This window comes from Gekko japonicus, unplaced genomic scaffold, assembly GCF_001447785.1.
Source record: "Gekko japonicus isolate JY-2015 unplaced genomic scaffold, Gekko_japonicus_V1.1 scaffold1419, whole genome shotgun sequence".
Lineage (NCBI taxonomy): Eukaryota > Metazoa > Chordata > Lepidosauria > Squamata > Gekkonidae > Gekko > Gekko japonicus.
This window is the reverse complement of record NW_015164229.1, coordinates 219,106-239,959: the sequence shown is the minus strand read 5'-3', so window position 1 is coordinate 239,959 and position 20,854 is coordinate 219,106. Positions and strand designations below refer to the sequence as shown.

The 20,854-nt window shown below is 48.5% G+C and overlaps 1 protein-coding gene and 1 non-coding gene across 2 annotated transcripts in view; both read right to left on the bottom strand.

The window, feature by feature from the left end:
- AKT1 (v-akt murine thymoma viral oncogene homolog 1) overlaps window positions 1-20,854 on the bottom strand; it is a 181,584-nt gene that overhangs the window by 81,081 nt on the left and 79,649 nt on the right. The window lies entirely within an intron of this gene.
- Window positions 7,015-7,086, bottom strand: TRNAA-AGC. Its single transcript has one exon. It is a non-coding gene; the product is annotated as a tRNA-Ala (tRNA).

Below are 20,854 nucleotides of genomic sequence, written 5' to 3'. Positions count from 1 at the left end.
TTACAGAAGGAAACAAACACAGAGACAAAGATGCCCCAAACTGAACAGGCAAGGTTTCTCTATCCCTCCCCCCCATTCCTTCACAAGCGCTTCACCTCCTATCCTACCCCCCACTCTAGTTGCTCCGTCGTCTTCCAAGAACCCCGTCTCCCTCGAGAAACGTGGACCCTGCCCTGAACACTCCCCCACAGATGGCCCCCCTCCTTCCCCCCTTTCCCGCGGACGTCCCATCCCTCTGCGGTGCAGCCTGGCACCAGTTCTCCCACCTGCTTCAATGCTGTTCTGCTTCTCAACCGTGCTGCTCCCAGCCCGAACCAGCTGGCTCCCCCCCCCCAAGCTCGCTCGCTCTGTGCATCACAAAAAAATTTCTTTGGCTTGTGTTTTCTTTTTAAAGCTGGGAGTTATGCAAAGCAAGAGTTTCTCTCCTTCTCTGCGTTCAGGCACAAAGTGCACACAGCACCCAAAAAAACCCAAAAAAAACCAGGCACTCCTGCAAGGGGGGGACGACACACACACCACTTCTGAGTCTGGGTTTGTTTGCTCTGTTTAAAAAAAGCGCTGCACCTGGAGAAGCTCAGGCTGGGTCCTCGGGTAAGCAAAAGAACCGAACTGCACGTCAGCACAGTTTTCTTGACCAAGACAGAACAGCAGCACTTGATGGGGAAAGATCTTTGCCGTCAAAGACGAGGGATGGGGGGGTGTGTGGAATTCTTGTAAAGGAACAAGCGGAGAGGTCGGATGTTGGCCCATAGCTACGGTGGGGCTATTGGTGACTCCACCCCCTTCCTTAAACGGTCCCCCGCCAGTTTGGTGTGGTGGTTAAGTGCACGGACTCTAATCTGGGAGAACCAGGTTTGATTCCCCACTCCTCCAGATGCAGCTGCTGGTGTGACCTTGGGCAAGCCGTAGTTCTGATAAGAGCTGTTCTTGAAAAAGAGCAGTTTCTGTCAAGAGCTCTCTCAGCCCCACCTCCCTCACAGGGTGTCTGTTGTGGGGAGGGGAAGGGAAAGGAGTTTGTAAGTCACTCTGAGACACCTTTGGGTAGTGAAGGGCGGCGTATAAATCCAATTTTCTCTTCTTCTTCTTCCCAAAAGCATTTAAGGGATCCTTTATATGCTTTTGAGAAGATGAAGCGGGCGGCGCATGCCCCTCTGTCTTCCTCCTGGAAGATTTAAAGGGCCCTCCAGCTGACTGGTGGGCCACGTGCTCCTGGTCAATCAGCCGAAGGGCCCTTTAAGTCTTGCAGGAGGGGAGGGAGAGGGGCGCACGCCGCCCCCCCCCCTCATTACGGCAAATGATGGCAGCCCCAAGAGGGGGGAAAAATTGCCCCACAAGCCACATAATCCTGGCTATGGGCCTGGTTGGATGGGCAGGCACCAGACTGAGACAGGAGGAACAAGAATTTTTAAAAAGGAAGCCTGGAACATGGAAGGATGGAGCCAGTGAAAGAAGCAGGTGCCAAGATGGGTACAGATCTCTGAATTCCTTGGAAAGGGGCACTCCCAAAGCTGCAGTCCTCTGCTTTTTTCAAGGAAAATGTGAGAAGAGTTCGCACTAGGATCTGGGAGACCTGGGTTCAGACCTCCACTTTGCTGTGGAAGGTCAGCCTAACCCACCTCACAGGACTGTTGTGAGGAGAAAACAGAGCTTTCGAGACCCAATGTATGCATGCACCCTGAGCTTCCCTTTGAAGAAGATGAAGAAGATAATGGATTTATACCCGGCCCTTCACTCTGAGTCGCAGAGCAGCTTACAATCCCTTCCTCTTCCCCTCCCCACAACAGGTGGGGCTGAGAGACCTCTTTCGAGGACTGTTCCTGAGAGAACAGCTCTGAGAGCACCATGACTGACCCAAGGTCACACCAGCAGCTGCATGTGGAGGAGTTGCGAATCAAACCCAGTTCTCCCAGACTAGAGTCTGCGCTCTTAAACAGCTACACCAAGCTGGATGATCTTTGGATGACGGGCAAGAGGAAAAGGCATTAAATAATGAATCTCCATTCTGCCATAGAAGCTTGTTGTGCAAACCCGGGGCCAGTCACATGCCGTCATCCTCACCCACCTCACAGGGTTATTATGAAGATAAAATAAAGAGATTGTTGTAAGCTGCCTTGGGCCCGCCGCTGGGCGGAAAAATGAGGTATAAACCGACAAAACCAACAAATAAATACCATTTTTTTAAACCCTACCCTTCTTCCAGGCTGTTCATGGTTTCACATCCCCTACAGACTGATCCTTTAAACTGGAGGAGCCGGGGACTGAACCTGGGACCTTCTGCAGATACTCTGCCACTGAGCCATGGCATTCCGCTTGTGATTCAACAGCCATGTAATGACTCTCTTGTCCCTAAGCCCCTTTTGTATCTGGCCCAAGACATTTGAACCAAAAGGAAGTCATATGTAGAAGCTTCTCTTATCAAAGTAGGATTCTGCACAACTTCCGCCCACTCTTCCAGTTTTTTTGCGTGCAGCACTGAAAATCCATATAAACACAAAGAAACAGACTTCCCCAAAACAAAACAAAACAAAAAGCCAGAAAGAGGAAGGTAAAGGTTCCCTTGCTCGAAAGCTAGTCGAATCCGACTCTAGGGTTGCGGTGCTCATCTCCGTTTCAAAGCCGAAGAGCCAGCGCTGTCCGAAGACGTTCCCGTGGTCATGTGGCCGGCATGACTAAACACCGAGGTGCACGGAACGCTGTTACCTTCCCACCAAAGTGGTACCTATTTATCTACTTGCAATTTCTTGCTTTCGAACTGCTAGGTTGGCAGGAGAAAGAGGAAGAGACCTATATAAAAAGGAAAAACGAAGAAAGCACAAGTTTGTTTTGAGATGACGGTATGTGCATCACTGAAAACAGGAAGGTAACACGGTCAGCCTTAAGAGTTTTTTTCTGTCTGTTATATGCCATCATGTTACTTCCAGCTTATGGTGACTCTATGAATCAACAACCTCCAAAACGTCCTCTCGTGAACAGCCTTGCTCAGATCTTGCAAACCGAGGGCTCTGGCTTCCTATACTATAGAATCATAGAGTTGGGACCTCTAGGAGCATCTAGTCCAACCCCCTGCACAATGGAGGAAATTCACAAATACCTCCCCCCACACCGCCAGTGACCCCTGCTCTACGCCCAGAAGACGGCCCCCCCCAAAAAGCCCTCCAGGATCCCCGGCCAAACTGGCCTAGAAGAAATTGCTTCCTGACGCCCAAAGTGGCGATCGGCATTTCGCTGGGAGTGTCAGAAAGGGCCACGTGAACTAAGCACTGAGGCAGCCCTTCCTGCCCTCCCTCTCGTGATCTGCCTAAGTTCACACAATTAGCATTACTGTCAGATGGTCACCTAGCCTCTGCTTCAAAACCTCCAAGGAAGGAGAGCCCCACCACCTCCCAATGCTACTGAGCCAATCCATCTCATGTTGGGTCTTCCTGCTGCCTTCAACGTTTCCTAGCATTATTGTCTTTTCCAGCTAGTCTCGTCTTCTCGTGATGTGACCAAAGTACGATGTGTGTGTGTAAAATGCCGTCAAGTCACAACCAAGTTATGGTGACCCCAGCAAGGGGCTTTCAAGGCAAGTGGGAATCGCCTTCCTCTGCAGGGTCTTCCTTGGAGGTCTCCCATCCAAGTACCGACCCTGCTTAGCTTCAGAGATCTGAAGAGATCGGGCTACACCGTGCCGCCTTCCCTTCTTGCCAAAGTACAATAACCTCAGTTCAATCATTTTATCTTCAAGGGAGAATGCAGGCTTGATTTGATACGTGTCAAGTTTAGGGAATATGAAAAAGAAACCCGGCGGATCTCCTTGCACAGACACTCCCAGAGTCCATAAAAAGGGAAAACCAACATTTGTGGTCACTCGTACCATTAGAGGGGCAAACCCTCCAAATGCAACAGCAGTCTACCACCTTTTCATTAGAATAAACCCAAACGTCACAAAACAATAAGCGCCAGCTTATTCCCCATGGTTCTCCATCAGGCTGGATATTAAGCAGAAAAGAGAAAGAGGAGGAGGAGAAGGAGGAGACTGGATTTATACCCTGCTCTTCGCTTGGAGTCTTAGAGCAGTTTACAAACTCCTTTCCCTTCCCCACCCCACAACAGACACCCTTTGAGGTAGGTGGGGCTGAGAGAGCTCTTTTGTGAACTGCTCCTGAGAGAACAGCTCTGAAAGAACTTGTAATTGACCCAAGGTCACCCAACAGCTGCATATGGAGGCGTGGGGAATCAAACTAATCTCCCAGATTAGAGTCCACGCTCCAAACCACTACACCAAACTGATAACCACGTGTTTGGGCTGTTTTAATAGTGGTATGGCAATAGCCATGCGTTTTGATATTTTAGATGTTAATATTTGTTGTTTGTTTTTTATGTTGCTTTTACCTTATTGGTTTTAATGATGTAAGTCACCATGAGACCCTTTGGGTGAGTGGCGACTAAAATAAATAAATAAATAAAATAAAAATGTCTTAGGATGAAGAAGGGAGTCTCTCCCTTTGAAAACAGAGGCATCAGCAGCGTAACAGGAAAGGACAACCAAGCCCATAAAAAGCTTTCTTGTTGCTGCTCTCAGACAAGTCCGCTTGTCCACAAAATGCATCCCAAATTGTGGTCCGCCGTGGAGTTTGCAGTCCGTTCCTTTGCAACACAAGCTCCCTGCAATAGTGGCTAAACATATAACCAGGTCTCTTGAGCTAAGTGGGATTGCAAAATCTTTAATTCCACTGCGCTACGATCAGATCAGACGGGACTCGCACACCCCAAATTGCCTGTATCCGAGATAAACCTAATGACCAGAATGGCTTAATCCTTCTGCGTTGCCACTGGCTCCGCAAGCAGGAAACCTGCTGTTCACATTCCTTCCAGCCACTACCAGCTCAGAAACAATGGGCAACCTAGGAAGGTTCCACTTCCAAACTTCAAATGGATTCACTGAAGTCTGAGATCATAGAGCTGAATGGCTGAGAGTGCGCTGCTTCGTCGGGAATTTCCTGACCAAGATCTGCTTCCCAGTGGATTTTTATTTTTGGTATTTTTGTGTGTCCGTGTGTTCCTGCACCTGTAAGTCACGTTGACCTCTGGTGACTGACCCCTACTGGGGGCCTGGCGGATATTCAGAGAGGTGGCTGAAGTCTCCCACCCAAGTACTAACCACAGTAGACGGAGATCTGACAAGCTACTGACTACGATCAGAAGCTTCCGAGACCTGACCAGATCGGGCTTGCCTGGGCTATCCAGGTCAGGACCTTCCCAAGTTTCTTTTCATAAGAGCCGTGCATTACTCAAGAGGGGCAAAAGGTCAGGGTGAAGGCTGGCAACCCCTGGTATGTGGGCCAAACTGGTCTGACATGGCTCTCTTCGCTTTAAGGAGGCAGGCAGAAGGGTTCAAAAGGCACGCGAGAGAATCGACACACATGGTAAACATAAGGAAACATAAGGTTCTTTCCGCCCTGCGAGGAAAGAGAGGTGATCGCAAGGCCGTGGCTGCACCACTGGCACTCCGCTTGAATCCACGGGATCTGGCCAAGTACGACCCTCGTCTCTGCCGCCGCTGCCCCCAGCACGTAGAATCACAGAATCATAGAGATGGAAGGGACCTCCAGGGTCATCTAGTCCAGCCCCCGCATAATGCCAGAAATTCACAAATACCTCCCCCCCTACACACCCCCAGTGACCCGTTCCATGCCGAGATGACAACATCATCTTCGGAATGAGGTTCTGGCACTCAGGGCGAAAAGGGTGCCTACCTCTAGTTGACACAAATTGGAAATGAGATCCGCTAGAATCTCAAGCCTCTGAGTATAACACTGGTTCAAACCTACCTGGTGGAATGAGTTCCCACAGGAGATCAGGGCCCTGCGGGACCTTGTGCAGTTCCGCAGGGCCTGCAAGACGGAGCTCTTCCGCCAGGCTTATGAGTAGGAGCCGCCACGGCCACTTACACCACCTCGCCTTTTTCAAGAGAGACCACTGGGGGGATTGAGCAACATTTTTCCATCACCCCAGCCTTCCCCCCCTGCTACGCAAGATGTTAGGAGTCTTCATGTGCATCCGTTGAATTGATTTTAATCTGTTTTAAATCTGTATTTGTATTATATAATTTTGTATATTGAACGCACTTAGTGCCCTATGTGAGCCGCCCTGAGCCCGTTCGCGGGGAGGGCGGGGTATAAATGCAATAAAATAAATAAATACATAAATAAATAAATAAATAAATAAACTAACTAGGAACAAAGTTTGAGTCCAGTGGCACCTTTAAGATGGACAAAGTTTTATTCAAGGGCGCTGGCCCGGACAGCCCTAGGAAGCCCGATCTCGTCAGCTAAGCAGGGCCGACCCTGGCAAGTACTTGGATGGGAGACCTCCAAAGAATTCCAGGGCCGGGAGGCAAAGGCGGGCTATCGAGCCACTTCTCTGAACGTCCTCCATACCCCAGTGGGAGTCGCCAGAGGTTGCCATGACTTCCAGGCACGGGCACACGTGCACACATACACACATGCAAAAATACCCCCCAAAAAAGAGTTTTATTCAGAATATCAGCTTTCGAGTGCCCGCGCACTTCTTCAGATACACTGAATCCAGTTCATTCTCTAAGGGTCACGTGAAAAGCCTCTTAACCCACGTAGTTATGTGCTGCTCCCATGGCAATGTTACACAGTCCAAAAAATAGCTATGCTGACCTGCAAACATGGAATGCGTCGCAACCCGAGCATGGGCTGAGAACCTTCTAAATGTGACATCAGACTGAATAGAGGGGTCACACATGAAGCTGCCTTATACTGAATCAGACCCGTGGTCCATCAAGGTCCATCAAGGTCACCAAAGTCTCAGGTCTGAGGTCTTTCACATCACCTCCAAACATCTGATCCTTTCAACTGGAGATGCAGGGGATTGAACCGGGGACCTTACATATGTCAAGCAGAGGCTCTGCCACTGACCTACAGCCCCTACACAGTCTGACTGTGGCTCTCCAGGGTCTCAGGCTGAGGTCTTTCACATCACCTACTGCCTGGCCCTTTCACCTGGAGATGCCGGGGATTGAACCTGGGACCTTCTGCATGCTGAGCAGAGGCTCTACCACTGAGCTACAGCCCCTACGCAGTCTGACACTGAATCAGACCCGTGGTCCATCAAGGTCCATCAAGGTCACCAAGGTCTCAGGTCTGAGGTCTTTCACATCACCTCCAAACATCTGATCCTTTCAACTGGAGATGCAGGGGATTGAACCGGGGACCTTACATATGTCAAGCAGAGGCTCTGCCACTGACCTAGAGGCCCTATGCAGTCTCTCCAGGGTCTCAGGCTGAGGTCTTCCACATCACCTACTGCCTGGTCCTTTCAACTGGAGATGCCGGGGATTGAACCTGGGACCTTCTGCATGCTGAGCAGAGGCTCTGCCACTGACCTACAGCCCCTACACAGTCTGACTGTGGCTCTCCAGGGTCTCAGGCTGAGGTCTTTCACGTCACCTACTGCCTGGCCCTTTCACCTGGAGATGCCGGGGACTGAACCTGGGACCTTCTGCATGCCAAGCTGATCCTCTACCACTGAGCCATGGCCCCTCCCTTTGTTCATGCCCAGTTTCTCGCTTATACTGGGTCTGGAAGTTATTACAACTAGCGGCAGTCTTACTAAGGTAGGATTGGACTGAGGTGCCTGAATTTGCACTTGTTGATTTGTATCCTGCTTTTCTTCGCAGCTGGGACTCAAAACGGCTTAGAACGTCCCTCTCCCCTCTTCCATTTTTCTCACAACGACCCTGTGAGGTAGGCCAGGCTGAGTGTTTGCCCCACGTCACCCACTGAGGTTCTGTGGAACAAGCAGGGATTCGAACCCGAGTCTCCCAGCTCCTCATCTGCCCCTCTACCCACTAGTCCACACTCTAGCTTTAAGGGGTTCAAAAATAGGAAGTCTCATATGCACACAAGAGAATTAACACACACAGCAACCATAAGGAGAGGGTTTTTTTAAAACGAAACAAACAACAAAAAAGCTTGTTATGTGGTAAGGGCCGCTCCAGAAAACCACCTTTACCCAAAGCTTAAAACATTTATGCGCAACCTACAAAGCAAGGACAGCCGGCTACATCAGCAGAACTGTCAATGTACCTACAGAGGCGGGACCGTTTTAGCCGTGCTTGCAAAAGAAAGCGCTTGCTTGCAGTCGGCGACGATGGGTTATTTATTTAAGAGCAAGGAACACATGCAAGCGGCACAAAGGGTTAAAAGCGGCCACCGGTACCAAACCAAGCCCTCATTTTACATAATGCCAATCTATCACCCACTCCCCAAGGGCAAAAACACAGGGAGGTCATGGTCTGGGGTTCTGCCAAGCCTGCGGCTTTCAGGGATCTCGGCAATTCGGCACGAATTTGGACGTCGAGACGGGAGTCCGAATTCTACAGCTCTGGACAGGAGGAGGAGGAGAGGAGGAGATTGGATTTATACCCCGCCCTTCACTACCCAAAGGTGTCTCAGAGCGGCTTACGAACTCCTTTCCCTTCCCCTCCCCACAACAGACACCCTGTGAGGTAGGTGGGGCTGAGAGAGCTCTTTCAAGGACTGCTCTTGAGAGAACAGCTCTGAGAAAACTGTGACTGGCCCAAGGTCACCCCGGTAGCTGCAAGTGGAGGAGTGGGGAATCAAACCCAGTTCTCCAGATTAGAGTCCGCCGCTCTTAACCACTACACCAAACTGGCTCTCTAAAAATACACTGGGAAAGAGGAGTGAAAGAGAGAATAAAACCACCCTGCAGTGGCAACGACCACTGAAACATTATTGTAATCTGCACAGCCCATCGGCCGGCCCTCCAGCAGCCAGTCAGAAGCCCTGCTGGGCAACAGCCCTGCCTGGCCCCACCCATTTTCTAAAAACACTTGGCAGGTGCCAGAAAAGGTATCAGCAGGTGCCATGGCACCCACGGGTTGGAGACCCCAGGCCTAACGGGGGGAAACAGTCCAAATGATGAAACCAGTTTCCCGAGGGGGAAGTCTGCAAGCAGAAACTGGACACCCATCTTTTAGGAATGTCCTAGTTTTGAATTCCCTCCACTGACAGGGGACGGACTGGATTTACACCCTGCCCTTCACTTAAGTGTCTCGGAGCAGCTTACAATCTCCTTTCCCTCCCCCTCCCCATAACAGACACCCTGTGAGGGAGGTGGGGCTGAGAGAGCTCTGACAGAAACTGCTCTTGAGAGAGCAGCTCTGAGAGAACTTGTGACTGACCCAAGGTCACCCAGCTGGCTGCATGTGGAGGAGTGGGGAATCAAACCCGGCTCTCCCAGATTAGAATCCATACTCTTACTCACTACACCAAACTGGCCTACCCCTTCCAGTTACCAAAACATGCATCAGAAGCCATAAGGCCTCTCGTGCCTCCCCTGTGGGCAGCTCCTAATAAAACAGCATGCGTCTGTCCCTGTGACAGAGACACAAGGGGATTTTTCAGCTAATCAATACCACAAGAAAGAGGTTTTCAGTTTCACCAGGGTGGGAAGTACCTGAGGCGGAGTGGGCGTTACCACCCTTCCCTACGGTTGAGCAAGGCCCAAATATAAACATCCCCCTGAAGTTCCTCTTCTAGTCATAAGTATTCTCAGGAAAGGGGAAGTGGCGAGGCCTTCCCAACACCCTTCACGAGAAAGCCCACACTCTAATTTTAATTGGCTGAGAGGACGGAATTTGTAATATACTGCAACCTGAAAACCAGCCAAGTTACAGCACACTGTTGGAACCGGCGCTTCTCTCTTCGCTTACAGAAAGAGACCTCGGCGAAGGCGAAACAGGACGGGTATTTCCGCCGCAGCTTGAAAAACTGAAATCTGGCCGGTGCTCCAAACAAGACACCCTGGCGATGAGGAAGGAAAAAAGCCTGAAAGGGAAGTGTTTTTCCTGTGCCACTTGCCCCAAGTAGTGGCGGTGGAAAGCACCGTCAACTTGCAGCCAACTTGTGGCGACCGCGTAGGGTTTTCACTGCAAGAGACATTCAGAGATGGTTTACCATTGCCTGCCTCTGCGTAGCAACCCCGGGTTTCCTTAGCACACCCTATGAAGTCAGCCAAGAGCTCCACTGAAGGACAAGCCGAGCCCTGCAGAGTGTGGAACGGAGAAGTGTGGGAGTTTGCTTGATATAAGCTTTGATGTTCCACAAAACGCAGATCTACTGCAGTGCCTGGAAACAGATCTGTATTTGCAAGCTGCAATACCAGCCGCATTGTATATTCCATGGCCGCATTTCTCCCCGGCACAGAAGAGAATGCAAATTGTTGTACCTTTCACACATATTCTCTGCCTGGGCAATTAAACATGGCACCTAATCACAAGGTTGCCAGTTTTGTTGTTTTATCCCGGGGAGCAGAGATTTTGAGCCTGGCTTCATTTACTTCTGCACCCTCTGTGGAAGAAGAAGAAGAAGTGGAAGAAGAGGAAGAGGAAGAGGAAGAAGAAGAGGAGGAGGAGGAGGAGGAGGAGGAGATTGGATTTATACCCCGCCCTTCATTTGGAGTCTCAGAGCGGCTTACAAACTCCTTTCCCTTTCCCTCCCCACAACAGACACCCTGTGAGGTGGGTGGGGCTGAGAGAGCTCTTGACAGAAACTGCTCTTTCAGGAACAGCTGTGCCAGAGCTTGTGACTGACCCAAGGTCACACCAGCAGGTGCAAGTGGAGGAGTGGGGAATCAAACCCGGTTCTCCCAGATTAGAGTCCACACACTTAACCACTACACCAAACAATAACTTGCTATTCCATTCAGCTTTTCTTCTTCGGAGAGTTTTTACTCTCTGATCATCTTCCTCCACTACTGTGTCTTTTAAAAAAATAAAAATCAGATACACCTAACAAAGCCAAGACACGCCACAGGACGCAGCGCCAGATTCCAGAACCGTTTGGGCCAGACCTGCACTGCAGGTTCTTTCCATTCTATGCGGTGCAGCATTCTGCGTGTGCCATTTGCGGCATTTCCTTTTGATGCTGCAAGCCCGGATCCGAAGAGGCGGAGACGTACCGGGGGGGTTGGAGTCTCAGAGCGGCTTACAAACTCCTTTCCCTTTCCCTCCCCACAACAGACACCCTGTGAGGTGGGTGGGGCTGAGAGAGCTCTTGACAGAAACTGCTCTTTCAGGAATAGCTGTGCCAGAGCTTGTGACTGACCCAAGGTCACACCAGCAGCTGCAAGTGGAGGAGTGGGGGATCAAACCCGGTTCTCCCAGATTAGAGTCCGCACACTTAACCACTATACCAAACAATAACTTGCTATTCCATTCAACTTTTCTTCTTCGGAGAGTTTTTACTCTCCGATCATCTTCCTCCACTACTGTGTCTTTAAAAAAAATAAAAATCAGAGACACCTAACTGGATAACGCAAAGCCAAGACACGCCACAGGAGGCAGCGCCAGATTCCAGAACCGTTTGGGCCAGACCTGCACTGCAGGTTCTTTCCATTCTATGCGGTGCAGCATTCTGCGTGTGCCATTTGCGGCATTTCCTTTTGATGCTACGAGCCAGGATCCGAAGAGGCGGAGACATATGGGGGGGGGGGGCGCAGGCCGACAGTAGCTTTCCTTTGCTCTGTTCAATGCAGCAGTTTTTGTTGCTGAAGGGAAAAAATAGCCGCTGTTCTGTTTAAACCCAACAGTTAAGGGCCAAACCATTTGTGATGCTCCAGTATTGTTCATTAGGTCTCCGGGTCTCTTAAAAAGCAGGCCATAGGGGCTCCTGACCCATGCTCCCTCTAAGCTGTGGAGTCTTGTGAGCAAAAATTCAACTTTATGAGCTGCTGACATTAAAGTTGTGAGCAAGTGATTTGGCTTCTGCATAAATTAGTTTGCTCTGGAGTCATCCTTCCTGAGCTAAGACAAAAATGTGTGAGCTGGAGGCTAAAAAACTATGAGCTGGCTCACACTAACTCAGCTTAGAGGGAGCACTGGTCCTCATCTAGGATTTTACGCTTACTTCATTTATACCTCGCCTTCCTCCACAATGGGGAACCAGGGCGGCTTACACCGTTCTCCTGTCCTCTGTTTTATTCTCACAACAACCCTGTGAGGAAGGTCAGGCTGAGAGCATGGAGGCGGCCCATGGTCACCCAGCAAACTTCCATGGCAGGAGGGGAGATTCAAACCTCATATCCTAGTCTAACCACTACACACCATGACTACGACACTGAGGAAGGAAGAGGTGTTACTCTTTGCCTTGGTGGCGTTTCCCAACAGAAAATGGTCCCCTTGTGCTGCTTTGAACACACACACCCCTAGTGGGGGAAAGAGAAAACAGGCCCAATATAAATACCCAATATGGATACCTTTTTCTGCTAGGAGAGGCATTTCCATAAGAACCTAAGTGAAACTCCACTAGATCAGACCAGTGATCCACCCAGCCCTGCCCCTCGTTTCCCACACGGCCCAACCCAGTTGTCCTGGAGGTCCGACAACAGGGCACAGAGGCGGAGGTCTTCCTTCTGATGTTGCCTCCTGGCACTGGTATTCAGAGGTTCACTGCTTCTGAATTTGGAGGTTCCCTTTTGTCACCATAGCTAGTAGCCCTTGATGGACTTCTCCTCTGTGAATCAAATTCCCTCGGCCATCAGTTCCTACACCGGCAGGGAATTCGGCAATTCAATTACATGCTGAGCAAAGCACCACTTCTGAGATGGGAAATGGTGCAGGAGGAAGAGTTAAGCCCTTCTCCCCGGGGCTGTGGCCCTAATTTACGTCAGCGTGCTCCACGGATAATGTCCGGTTTCTTACATGTACAATTCTCGACATGTACAATTCTTACACACACATCACATCTTTGGGCTCTGGCCAGTGTATCACAAGCATATTTGATTTCTGCCTCAGTACTGATCCACTCAAATTTCCACAATTGGCATGGATTACACATTGTGTTTATTACATTGTGGTCTTCTATTAGAACAGCGCTGGATGCTGCTCTGGGTACCCACTGGAGAAGAAAGTGGGGTATAAATGTTTAAACAAGTTTATTTTGCTTATTATTTATTTCACCTATTTATTTATTTTTGAGGTTTCCATCCCGCTCTCCCCTGCAAGTGGGCTCAGGGTGGGTCACAAGTGGGTAAACAGTTAAAATACACAATATATACAATTTAAAAACTATAAAACCCATAACACTGTACACGAGAGAACTGAGAGAACTGTGACTGACCCAAGGTCGCCCAGCTGGCTGCATGTGGAGGAATAGGGAATCAAACCTGCTTCTCCCAGATTAGAGTCCGCACTCTTACCCACTACACCAAACTATACCAATTAAAGGGCACAGCACAAGACAAGAAGAGGAGGAGCAGGGCAGAGAAGGGGCCCAAAGTGGCTTACTTTGTTCTCTTCTCCTCCACTGTATCCTCACAACAACCCTGTGAGGAAGGTCAGGATGAGCGCGTGTGACTGGCCCAAGATCACCCAATAAGCTTCCATGGCACGAGTGGGGATTTGAACCTGGGTCTCCCAGATACTAGTCCGACACTCTTAACTACCACACCAGCGATTTAAAGTCTCCCTGTGCCAAAGAGAAGATCTGCCTAATGGGAATTTAACAATGCTTGCGCAGTGCCATCCTTAGCAAAAATTACACCCTCCCATGCCCATCCACTTCAACAGACTTAAGAAGAGTGTTAATTCTGCTTAAAGGTAAAGGTTTCCCTTGCTCGAAAGCCAGTCGGATCTGACTCTAGGGGGCGGTGCTCATCTCCATTTCCAAACCGAAGAGCCAGCGCTGTCCGAAGACACTTCCGTGGTCATGTGGCCGGCATGACTAAACACCGAGGCGCACGGAACGCTGTTACCTTCCCACCAAAGCGGTACCTATTTATCTACTTGCAATTTCTTGCTTTCGAACTGCTAGGTTGGCAGGAGCTGGGGCCGGAGACAGGAGCTCAACTCCGTCGTGCGGCACTCGGGTCTTGAACTGCCGAACTTCCGACCTTCCAGTCTGCAGCTAAGCGTCTTAACCTCTGAGCCACCGTGGCCCTTAATTCTGCTTAGGACGACACTATTCATTTTGGCTGGGTCATGCCTTATACCGTGAAGAACATCAGAACAGCAGATCAGCAGATCTGAAGTTCCACATGTCCTGGGTTAGATTCAAGGTCCAGTAGCCCCTTAGAGACCAACAAGGTTTTTATTGGTGGGGAGGATAAGCCGTCGAGAGTCAAAGCTCCCTTCGACAGGTACCTTTGACTCTCAGAAGCTTATACGTCAAAAATCTTGTTGGTCTCTAAGGCGTTACTGGACTCGAATCTAGCTCTTCTATTGCAGACCTACCTGGCTGATCTCCGGAATCTGTCCTGGGTTGGATCAAAAGGATTATTCCATAAGCAGAACAGACCTTGTGCGCGTGCAAAACGAGGGAGTGGGAGGGAGTCTGCTGCAGACGCTCTCATCGAACCCCGTGTCCTTCCTGACTGCCACCTTGAAAAGTATTCAGGGAACGCAGCAGGCCACAGAGGGAAGGGGGGGAGCCATCGGGCTCTGCTTGAGGCCCCTGTGCATAAGCACCTAAGAGAAGCCATGTTAGGTCAGGCCAATGGCCCATCCAGTCCAGCACTCGGTGTCACACAGTGGCCAAAACCCAGGTGACATAAGGAGGCCCACCAGCAGGGCCAGAACTCCAGAAATCGTCCCACTGTGCCCCCCCCCCAAGCACCAAGAATACAGAGCATCACTGCCCCAGATGTAAGAACAGAAGAGAAGTCATGTTGGATCAGGCCAATGGCCCTTCCGGTCCAACACTCTGTGTCACACAGTGGCCAAAACCCAGGTGCCATCAGGAGGTCCACCAGTGGGACTAGAACTCGAAGCCCTCCCACTGTTGCCCCCCCCCAGCACCAAGAATGCAGAGCGTCACTGCCCCAGACAGAGCACTCCATCTATACCTTGGGACTAATATAGGGTTACCATATGTTGTAAGGCAAAAAAGAAGACCTATTTCCCAACGGACTGCTTCAAACAAGTGAGCACTATGACAAATCTCATTTTAAACACCCCTACTATTTATAAGCTGGTGTAATTGCTACTGACTAGGAATATTCCTAACCTTCAAACCCAAAAAGTGGACATTTTCATCAGTTTTTTTTTTTTAAAAAGAGCCCAAAAGAAGATGGACACTGAAAAAAGATGACATCTGGTAACCCTAGGCCAGTGTACAACCTCTGCTCCGTATGTTCATCCAATCCCCTCTTGAAGCCGTCCATGCTTGCAGCCACCACCACTTCCTGCGGCAGTGAATTCCACATGTTAATTACTCCTTGGGTGAAGAAATACTTCCTTTTATCTGTCCTAAGCCTATTGCCCAATAATTTCATTGAGATAAGAATATCCAACCCTCTATCTCGATATAAAGCTTGCACATGATTTAATACATTTGTTATGCTGCTGCATGCAAGAGTGTTAGTACAAATGTAAAATACTTGAGGAAAAAGTCAACAAGTACACATGGGGCTTGCGGAAATTGAAGTTGCAATTTTTGGAGGAAAGCTATGCTAATAAACACTACCTGCCAGACTGTCCAGCGCTTCACTCATATTTCTCCTTGGTTCGTTTAATGCCTTCAGTCTCGGTAGCTAACCGTGCAAGGCAAGGCGAGGAGAGGAGGGAGAAGAGAGGAGCTATCATTTTAAGACTTCCAAATACTCCGTGGAAAACATAGCTGCCTTCCAACTTGCCTGGCTTTAAACAGAAGATTTAAGACTGCCGTCATCTGCAGAATTCACCCCAAAGCCATTTTCAAAATAACTGCACAGCTCCAAGACTGCATATTTCCGTGAATGCGCACATACGAACGCTCTAAATTACCAGTACACTGGCTTCACTCTTACATCTGCCCCATATGCATGGAACATTGAAATTCTAAATTCATGCTTATTGCTAGCCGTACTGTGCCAGCGAGAGAGAGAGAGAGAGTAGAGAGAGAGTAGAGAGAGAGAGAGAGCGCTCCTAGTAAACTGTTCTGCCAAAAGAAACCGTGTACACATGCACTTAAATATTTTAGGAAGTTTAAACAGGCAAGTCCTTTGGTTCATGAAAAGTTTATTCTGCAGAGAGCCACACAAGGAGGCCGGGGTTGCGTTGCATCTTCCCTCCCACCCCGCCTTCCCCTCCCTGCAGCCTATTAACCAAATCAGGGAGCTGTCTACCCCTGATAGAGTGCTGAACCTCACAAACAGATGCCGCTCCCTGGGAAGTAAGTGGAGAATAATGAACAGCGAAAGCGCCAGCCGAACAAAAGGAAATCCATCTTTATTTACCAACTGCTGTATGCTTGTTGCTGCGTCAAGCCCTTTTTTTGCGAAGCTAAAACCGCAAAGCCCCCGAAAGTCAAAAGAACGAGGAATTTCACGATTTTTACTACCATCTTTTGAGCAGGGTTTTTTTTTTTAAAGCTGAAGAATGCAAAGGTAGAAGAAGAAATCCGATGAATAATCCCCATTGTTTGCAAAGACAACTGTTAGCCACCAAGGAGACTCTATTTGAGAGGAAACGTGGCACAGAAACGTTTTAAGATAAATAAAAACAGTATGCCCCAGTGTTGTCCAGTGGAGCTGGCGGGTAATACAGTGATTAAGAGTAGGGAGCGTTATTTTGAAGACCCGCTGGGAATCTCAGTTTGGCTGAGAAGTTCAGAGGATAAGCCCCTCTCTCTGAGCCTCTACTGCTAACTGTAACAGGAGGCTATTGAGCAAGACCTACCTTGTAGGGCTGTTGTTAAGGAATGCTTAGAGAAAACCTGAGAGTGCTTTGAGCGCTCATTTCCCCCCTTTAATTTACCCCATTCTTCTCCCCAATGGGGACCAAAGGGGCTGATGACATTCTCCTCCATTATATCCTTACCACAGCCCTTTGAGCTTAGTTGGGCTGAGAGTGTTTGTGATTGGCCCAAGGTCACCCACTGAGCTTCCACAGCAGAGTGGGGAATCTGAACCTGGGTCTATCCAATTCTAGTTTGATACTCTAGCCAGTATGCCATGATGTTTTTTTTTAAGTTGCTATATAAATACCAAGTGAAGCCAAGAGTTGCAAAACTTCACAGGAGTGATTTGTTCTGATATCTTCTGCCTGGATGTGCGACTCACGCAACACCTAATTTTTCCTTCGCTCTGGGCCAGTTTGGTGCTCTCTCGCACACACGCATTCACACTGCTGAGCGCCGATTTTGGTTGGGGTAGTGCTCTCTCTTCCTTTCTTTTAAGTTGCTATATAAATACCAAGTGAAGACAAGAATTGCAAAACTTCACAGGAGTGATTTGTTGTGATATCTTCTGCCTGGATGCGCGACTCACGCAACACCTAGTTTTTCCTTCGCTCTGGGCCACTTTGGTGCTCTCTCGCACACTGCTGAGTGCCGATTTTGGTTGGGGTAGTGCTCTCTCTTCCTTTCTCGGTTCTCCTCCTCATCCATCCATCCCTTTGTTAGAACTTCTGAGTGCTCGGAATATTCACAAGCATTCCAGAAGCCCGGAACAGCAGAGTCCACCATCAGGGCGCGCTTCTTTCAGTGAACTAAAGAGAGAGGGTCTCACAATCAATAGGTTTTAAACACGGTCGCTTGCGCTTGACTCAAGGCTGGTGTTTGCGTCTTCTTCGGGTTTTTTAGTGAATCTAATATGAAGGCAAATTGGGAAACCCTCTCTTGGTCCACAATCCTATTCGTTCTGTGCTTTAATGATCTAGCTGACAAAGAAGCAGACATTGCTCTCCCCTCTTCCATTTTACCCTCACAACATCTCTGAAAAGAAGAGGAGGAGGAGATTGGATTTATACCCCACCCTTCACTACCCAAAGGTGTCTCAGAGCGGCCTACAAACTCCTTTCCCTTCCCCTCCCCACAAGAGACACCCTGTGAGGTAGGTGGGGCTGAGAGAACTCTTGACAGAAACCACTCTTTTTCAAGGACAGCTCTTATCAGAGCTACGGCTTGCCCAAGGTCATCCAGCCAGGTGCAAGTGGAGGAGTAGGGAATCAAACCTGGTTCTCCCAGATTGGAGTCGGCGCACTCAACCACTACACCAAACTAGCAGTGTATTTACTTACTTTTTTATAAATTGCTTTCTTTCCAGTGAGGACCAATTGCTGCTAGGTCTTAGTCCGACCTTGTAACCCAGGTCTCCCTATAGGGTGCCCTCCAATACTTTCCTTGACACCCACCAAGCTTTTCAGAAAGGGGGCAGGGCCGTTGTAAAGCAAAGCTGCCCTTCATTCAAGTAAAAGGGGTCCCCCCGCTGCAGGGACAGGCAGGCAAAGGGGGATTCAGGAGGACAGGTAAGCACCCAGGCTTTCCTTTTTAAAATTTTTATTAAGTTTTAACATATTATAGGACGGGGAAAATATAAGGGTAGGAAGGGTACAGGGTATGGGAGAAGACATAAAGGAGAATCCATCAAGTTTGTATAATAGCTGTTACCAGGGGTCATTTCCTGTGGGAGCGCACAGGAGTGGAGCTCCGTCCTCTGTGAGGGCAGATCTGCGCATTCCCCCCCCCCAATAGCTAGCAATCCAAAACAGTCCGGTGGCACCTTTAAGACCAAGTTTTATTCAGGTACAAGCTCTCTCTCCTCTGTGAGGACAGATCTGCACATTCCCCCCCCCCAAAAAAAAGTTAGCAATCCAAAATAGTCCAGTGGACTTTGAGTGCTGGGTGTTGCCTTCTTGACACACTTCCAGTGATGTCAGGGGGTGTGGCATATGCAAATAAGTTATGCTAATAAGTTATGCTAATGAGCTCCTGCACCTCTTTTTCTATGAAATGACCCCTGGCTGTTGCAATTTTTCGGTCTTAGTTCTTTGTTTTCAGTTCTATTGCTTTGTAGAGTTACTAAAGCTAGTAGCATTTAGTCAAATCGCTAAAAACTTCTGTTATGTTTCCTGACAAGAATCAAATTCTATATAGTTCAAGTTGGGAGTCTCTCCAAATTTATATTATATATATTCATTGTTCTTGATCTCCGAAGTTTCTTTCCACCCAGTCATAAAATAGCATCCAGCTATTTCTCACATTTTGTTTACTTCTGTCCTTCAACAGATTTGACAGTATATCCATTTCTGCTGTTTCAAAAATTTTTTGTCAAAAGTTCATTTTCCGTTGGTATCTCTGCTTTCTTCCAGTGCTTAGCATAAAGAATTCTTGCTGCCGTAACTATACGTATAATTAGATATTTAACTTTCTTGTCTTTTACATCAGGCACCCGGGCTTTCCTTAGTCACTGTGTCATTCTATTCCCCTGTCAGGCTTTTCTTCTTCCCTGGAGGTGTGAGGAGAAAGGTATTCTGTTTGACTCCGCCTCCTCTGGCAGCCATTTTGGCTTTGGCCCCACCTCTTGTAGCAGCCATTTGGGGGTGGCACTCACCACCCCCTCTCAAAATTCCTGCTCTAAGCCATTATACTACGCTCAGCTTCTACGCAAAACCATAGCCACTCCCCAACAACGATTCCTTTCGCTTAAGCTCAAGTTGACAGAAGCATTTGGCTCTTTAGAGCCCGTCAGTTCTTCACCTGTAAAATTGGAACCATTGGCAGTATATAGTAAAGATGAAATCCTCCACTCTGAACCTTAAATACAAGGAATAATTAAAGCGCTATGTATAAAATGTCATTTTAACAATAACTACATTCCAAGATGAAATTCTGCAGCAACTCCCACAACTCCATTGCTATAAAAATCAACAGGTCTATTTCCGACTGGTGTGTTTTTAAAATATGCATGCATTCATCTATGTGAAATAATGTTTTATTTATGTAGACACTTATGCCTCACTTTTGTGTCTATGGGGGCCCAAAGCAGTTTTGAAACCATTCTCTTCCTCGGTTTTATCCTCACAACAACAACTCTGTGAGGTAGTGTTTATGTAAATAACACTGGCACCTTTGAACAATGAGGACTTTCACAGTTGTGTTACATGTTTCCAGGTACCCAGCCAGACCATTAGCACTTTAGACGAGAGAAGCATCATTAAAGCACGTTCACTCTGTTTTAGTTTTCCCTGCTAGTAAAAAGGTATTGGCGAACTTGTAATAAATATTATTCCAATTTGGTGAAATACTCGCAGGCAGTGTTCCCTCTAAGCTGAGTTAGTGTGAGCCAGCTCACAGTTTTTTAGCCTCCGGCTCACAGATTTTTGTCTTAGCTCAGGAAGGAGGGCTCCAGAGCAAACTAATCCATGCAGCAGCCAAATCGCTCGCTCACCACTTTAATGCCAGGAGCTCACCAAGTAGAATTTTGGCTCACAGGACTCCACAGCTTAGAGGGAGCCTTGCTCGCAGGGCCTACATAAAATCACTTCAGAGCTCCAGGTCGCCCCAAATTGTGCTGGATGTAGCCACCTGATGTGGGGACATGGTGACAATCTGAGAAAAGTGCAAACATTTCAAATCAGCACTCAGTCTGAATGGTGGGGGAGATCAGTCAGTTTTGAGTCCTGGCAGAGACCGCACCATAAAACTCTGGCTATTTTCTCCCAGATGAGCAAAGGTGACTTGAAGTTACTCATCATGGAAGAAATGAACTCTGTCCTCGGTCAGAAACGTGTTTGTTTACTACAACTTCAAATATTACCAGAAGGAACCTTATTCAAATTGGTCGCGGGGTTGAGCACTTGCAACCCTGGGTTCAACGTTATCTCCAGTTCTGATGATCTGTTCAAGAGTAAAAGACAAATAGTTTCCTGAAAAATCCAAAGGTCCATGAACACCCCCTCCCCAGCCCATCTTGGAGAAGGAAGGCTTCCTTGATGGGTTTGCCCTTTTGCTTACAAAACCTGGACTCCAAACCAGATTTGTAAGCAAAAGACCGAGTCACTAAAATACTGCACTTCAGACTTATCACCAAATTATGACTTGTGCAAACCAGAAAGTTTTCA